The 6,618-nt window shown below is 39.2% G+C and overlaps 1 pseudogene; it reads right to left on the bottom strand.

The window, feature by feature from the left end:
* Positions 1-4,593: 4,593 nt before the first annotated feature.
* On the bottom strand, positions 4,594-6,120 carry LOC136123410 (transcriptional enhancer factor TEF-1 pseudogene; annotated as a pseudogene).
* Between the last annotated feature and the right edge of the window lie 498 nt (positions 6,121-6,618).

Raw genomic sequence — 6,618 nt, forward strand, 5'->3', positions numbered from 1 at the left:
TACTTACCCAATCAATATTTCATTTTATACATGAATGATTAGATAAATTACCTAAGTTTACACAGCTTAGGATAGTAGTTGTGAAATATGAAACCAGATCATATTACTAATAGATGCCAGTTTTATATGCTTAACACTTATTGGTCCTTGCATCAAAATTTTATATACATTTTTGTACTTAATCTTCACAACCTTGCATCGTAGGTATTATTATCAACATTTTATAGCTTAACTGAGCCTTGCAGAAGTTAAGTAACTACTTCATTGTTTAAAATTAGTAAAAGGTAGAGACATTATTCTAACTTGGGTGTCTCTGACTCCTAGGATTTTACATTTAATTATAAACTGATGCCTTCCTTTGACAGAAATCTTTATTTCCTTTTACTAAAGTTATAAGAAAGTGCACATATTGTGAAAGAAATGAGTATGGTCCTTAATGGTAATATTAGGGAACTCTGACTTGGAACGCCCTTTGCATGGAGGAAACTAATGTTAATTAATCCCCAAGGGGAAAATGCTTCAGTTCTACATGTAGTGGCATTACTTGTGCATTTGTTGGGTGAATAGTTCTGAAACAATATTGAACAGTAACATAAAGCAGGTGGAAATAGGCATGTTCTACCCAATTTCAAGGTATGTTTCAAGAGCATGTGTTTTGTATTTCAGTTTAAAGAGCAAATTGTTATGATTATCTTACATGATTTTGATGGTTTTCATTTTATAAAAAAATATTTTCATATATATTTTACTGTACTTTCAAATCAGATAGTTGGACATTTTTATTCTTCATTTGCAAATGAGAAAGTGGGAGAGAAAAGTAAATTAATTCCCAGAGAGTAATGAGCAGAGGTAGAGCCAAATATCATGGCCCCAAGTATTAGTTCTGGGCCTGTTAGTGTATTCCTGGCAGAAAGCTACTGGTAACACCACCATACTTTTGTCAGTGGCCAAGAATAAAGAGAACTGTCTGGGTTTGAGGGACAGAGAGGCAAAAGGAATTCTTTTTCCTTTCTCATATTAGTAAATAAACCTCACTAACTTTTTTAAAGATGTGAAGCATAGAATAAAACTGGCTGTTATTTAGTTCAAATTTACTATATTGTTTATATTTTTAAATTTTGCTTTGGTTTATGGTTGAAGTTTTGTTTTGTTTTGGTTTTGCGGTACGCGGGCCTCTCACTGCTGTGGCCTCTCCCGTTGCGGAGCACAGGCTCCGGATGCGTAGGCTCAGCGGCCATGGCTCACGGGCCTAGCCGCTCCGCCGCATGCGGAATCTTCCCAGACCAGGGTATGAACCCGTGTCCCCTGCATCGGCAGGCAGACTCTCAACCACTGCGCCACCAGGGAAGCCCATATGGTTGAAGTTTTCTATTTAATTCAGTATTTAGTGAGTAATTCTACTGTTTATAATTTATTGACTTTTCTTCTGAAAAACACAGGGAGGAGATTAAATCAAAGTTGACAGACCTATTTTTCCTCCATTAATTGAATAGTATGACTTATTCAAATATGAAGACAGTAAACATTTTTATGAGTATTTACTTTTCATGCCATTCATGAGACATTCCTATTAAAGTATGAACATTTTCAAATGCAAAACAAATATGTCTTTGATTGGCTGAGTGAATTCTATAGGGAGAATTTCATAGAACAGGCCGTTTCATTTTGTGTTGTTAGGATAATCTGATGAACACCATTGTTCCCCTTATTCAAGAACTAGCAGGCTTTGCCCAGAACAAAGATGCTATGACTGCAGCTACAATTTTATTTTTCAGATTATAGATTGTAACCATCCTATTACACTAATATGTTATATTCAAATAGATTTCATTGCATATTACTGTCTTATCAAGAATAGAGAAAAAGTATTTCCCTGAATGAATCTAAATTATGCTGAAATCACACAAATGTGGAATTAGCTACCAATGTATTCCATAAAGTAACTGGAGATTGTAGCCTATTCTGTATTGAAACAAGAACCTTAAGGTTAGGATTTAGCATTTTAGAAGTTTTATCCATGAGAGTGCCTGTTACATTTTTAACCTTATTCCTCACACAGGTGCTAGATTATCTACTAATGAATCTAGCATAAGGAAATTACAAAATGATTTTTCTTTTTAAATTTTTTGTCTTTTCCTACCTTTCTATTTTTGTTCAAAAAATTAGAATAAACAGAATTAGTAATATCATTCTACAGTCAGGCAATCACTACGTCGGAGACTTAAAAAATACTGGATCCATGTTTAACTATTATAAAGACATACAGTCCAGAAGAGAACTGGATTCAGAGAAGAAAAATTTTATTCTAGTGGAATGATGTTGGAAATATTGGAATATTTTTCCTCAAAAGAATGTTCTGCTGAGTAAAATCCACATTTCATGTTTCAAATGAAAGCAATAACAATAGTAACAATAAAAAATAAATTTATCAGGGTATAAGCATATTGAGGTCTCTGAAAGTCAGGGGTATTCATCAAAAGAGATCGTAACTGGCAGTTACGATTTGTGCAAGTGGCATGTATTTATACAATTTTCGTATATTTTCTCTCTGAAGTAGGAAGCGAGGTGACCTCTTGAGAGGGAATGGGGAAGAGCAGGACTAGCGGGTTTAGGAGAGGAGAAAAGGTTTAAAATAATTAGTACAATATACACACCCTCTGCACACAGTGAACGCTGTCCAACTGACTTGAAACTACAGATAGATTTGCAGAGCCTAAGACTGTTTGTGATCCTGCCATTTCAACTGAACTCTTGAATCAGTTTGGTCAAGCACCATGCTAATAAGGTCAAAAAGCCAGTCAAACTGGTTGTCTCACTTGAATGATCCTGTGACTAAAGTGATTAGTGGAAACAGCCTTAAACTCACATTCACCCCCAAACCTTGTCTTCTGAAAAACTGTCCTGTTTCTGTATAGTCTTGCTGTCTACATTAATGTTTCTCAACATTTTAGAGCACATACTTTCTGTAGAAAGCATATTCAAGTCTATGCCCTCTTTTAAAGTCTCTCAAATTCAAAACAATTTATTTAAAATCCCAAAAGACAAAAGGACTTTCAACTGGTTCTTCAAAATAAAGATACATTTCTTTATCTTTATGCATTAATGCCTATTTTATAGGAAACTGTAAGTTGAGCACAGGCTTTGAAACTTCACTTCTCCTGTTATCTCCATAAGCCCATTAGGGAAACTGTGTGCTAGTAAACATCTTTTAATAATAAAAACCTTCCTATTTTCTAACATCTAATTCTTGTTAACTGTACATTGATACTTAACTTTATATACTGAACTCACTGGGTATTAATTCTATATTTACCAAACACCATCCACCACAGTTATCATTAGTGCAGACACAGTGGAAAGTAGGTTATGGCATTTATCAAATTGAGTCAGTAAAGTCTCATTTGTGGCTTCCCACTGTTTATACATTAAAATCAATCTTTGTATAAAGATGATGGGACAAATCAAACCCAGACCTACACTGTAATTTGTTGTTTTGGGATATTTTTGTAGGGCAAAAAGGATCTACTTGAAATTCTTTTTTAGTAAAACTATTAACCAGTTGAAAGGACCAAAAGTATTAACTAATTGAAAAGACTCAATATAATCACACATGAAAAAATATCATACAATGAGCATCTTTCAGTGATCCCTTAGCAACTTTACAGAAAAAAAATTGAAATTTGATAGTGTCCATATAAGGAGACTAAATTTCAGCATCTTATGTTCCCTCCTATGAATCATGCGCATGTCCTAGGTGGGCTCCCACTCCCTTTTGCCCCATCTAAGAAATTTACCTGATGCTAAGTGTCCTTGAGGATTTTTTTTTTTAACAATACAATTTTATATTTTTAAAATATACTATATATGTTAAGGATAAGGGGTGAAGTTTTCTTCCTCTGTAATAGCTGTTTCAAGAGTTTAATGGATTAGGAGATTAGTTTTAACCTTGAGGAAAAAAGTACAAATTTGTCTCATTAGGATGTTTCTACCAAGCATTTTTTAAGGCTATATTTTAATGTTGGTTTCAAAAAGAAGGAAAAGTTTCATTTAAAAAATAATTTAGTGAATTATGTTCTTTCATAACTTCCACCCTAATTTGTTACAAAGATAAGTCTAAAGATTCTTAGTTTTGTGTACTAATTTACATTTATATTTAAAGATTATTTTTACTTGTATCTTAAAACAAGATTTTTATGTTGGAAAAAAAAAAACACTTAATACATTTGTATAAAGGCAGTAAATGTCCAATGGTAAATGCCCTGTCAATTTTTTTTTCTACCACAACGAGAAACAGGTCTCTGCAAACAGAGACTTGGTTTCTTAAGGTTCAACTTTCTGAGGAACTGTGGGCTGTGGATCTGAATAACACACAGAAACAACTTGATTTCTCTTTTTACAACGGTACCAGAACTTCACAGCTACAACGAGTATGAACACATGAAAAAATGACTTCGCTCAAACAGGATTTAGAAAAGTTGGGGTGACCTCAGGGCCAGGGCAGCATCCCTGCGTGGTGAGGTTTACAGTCAGTCGTTCAATCATGGAGAGAGTGTGTGTGTATATACAGATATCTATATATATAAATAACCATGGCTAGTCATTTACAAGCCTGTAAATGTGATGCTGTGCTCCATGTTCACTCTTTGAAACTTCAAATACACAGGCCATGCACAGGAGAGTTTCTTGTGTATCCCTGTTTGTTACCACCAATAAAACTGTGAAGTTTTTCAAAACACTGTTCATCATATATTTCTCTGGTAAGTGTTTGAGCTTGTGGATGAAACTGATCATATATTCACACATCAGGGACCGATTTATTTGGTATACAAATCGGCCATTCTCAAACCTTGCATATTCTGTCTCTACTTTTTTCTACTACTTGCTTCCCAAAGAAGCAAACTTTGGTGGAACAGGTGACTGTCATATTCTCAGAACTCTCATACTGACTCGTCACGCCGTAAAAAGCCCCGGCATCATCTTGAATACTGCAGTTTAAATCAGCCCAGAATTTTACGAGGAAGGCGGCATTTTGAAGGCCCTTTCCAAACAGTTCCTTTAAGACGCCTTTCTTTTCAGGAAATTTGTCATAAATCTGACGAATGTCCACTGGTTAGAGCAATGGGTCACTGTAAGAATGGTTGGCATGCCCAATGTGCACGAATAGGTGTTTGTTGTACGAGTCTGGGTCTCGCTGCTGTTTGAGGAAAGCTGAGAACTCCACCAGGCGGAGTTTGGTTGTGCCAATGGAGCGGGCCTGCTAGGCTGGGACCGAGGGAGCTGGGGCTGACGCAGGCTCAAACCCCGGAATGGGGGCTGTGACCGCTGGCTGGATGGGGTAGGCCTGCTGCACGAAGGGCTTGACGTCTTGCGAGGATCCAGGCTGTCCTGTTTGCATCATTCCCGGCCAGAACCCCGACGCCCCTGGGAAGGTGGGGCGTGGAATCCCTGGCAGCCCCAGCTTGCTGTGAATGGCAGTGGCTGACACAATCTGGGCTGAGGACATGGCGGCCATGTGCTGCAGAGCCTTATCCTTTGCAGTCTGATCCTTTAGCTTGGAATGAAAATCACAAGATTTCCTTCTGGCAAGAACCTGAATGTGACTAGAATGTGACACTTTAATGGCTTGAATTTCTCGAACTTTCTTTCTTGCTAAGAACTGTATATGACTAGACACCTGTTTTCTGGTCCTCGTCCTCCCGGTCATGGGTCTGATGTATCTGGCTATAAATTCATTCCTACCATACATCTTGCCTTCATCTGATAAGATGATTTTCCTCTTCCCACATGGTGGATACATAGCCAAGGCTTCCTGAAAGCACTGCTCAATGTCGGGGCTCCAGACCCCTTCTGCATCATTGTCAATGGGCTTATCTGCAGAGTCACTCATCCTTTCCATGTTTTCGGCAGGGATCTCACTGACGCTCCAGCTGCTGGGCTCAGTTTTGGCGGTTGGATTTTCCAAGCCGAAGCCTGGAGTCTTTTCAAGAAAATAAACCGAAGGTAAGTTTTCCAGGGAGAGTCTACTCCAGGGTTTGGTGGTAACAGCAACTCAGTCTTTTTTGGGCACAATGTTTCTGCTGACTCCTGAATTTTTTCCTCATGAACGTGCAATGAAGCAGCGGCGGCAGCACCAACAGTGCTGCCGCAGCAACCAGTGAGTCCGAGGCTAACTTCGGTGCCGCTTCCTCCGCCTTCAGCTCGGAGCCCGGCTCTCATTCCCCGGGCTGGGCCACCCTCCCCCGCCCCCGCCCCCAGCGCTGCTCCTGCCCCTGGGCCGGCTGGACGTACTGGGCTGCTGCCCGCGGCTCCGGGCAAAGGTGGACAGGGTGGGGGGTGGGGCTTCACTGCATGGCCTGTCCCCGAATGCGGCCTCCCTGAGCCCGGGCCCCTCAGCGCGGACTGGCCCGCAGGGTGGAAGCGAGTCTGCAAAGTGTTTGGTGGGCACCCGCGGCGGCAGCTGCAGAGGCTCAGCTGGGCTCCAGCCGCCTTGAGAATTTTAATAGCAAAAAGAAAAAAAAAGAATTTGATCTTCTCTCTATTCTCATATAAGTGAAGGCAGTCAAGACGGGTGCAGTTTGGAGAGGGAATATTGTACTAAAACGGGGATCACTAAGAAGG

The sequence above is a fragment of the Phocoena phocoena genome, chromosome 5 (assembly GCF_963924675.1).
Source record: "Phocoena phocoena chromosome 5, mPhoPho1.1, whole genome shotgun sequence".
NCBI classification, from domain to species: Eukaryota; Metazoa; Chordata; class Mammalia; order Artiodactyla; family Phocoenidae; genus Phocoena; species Phocoena phocoena.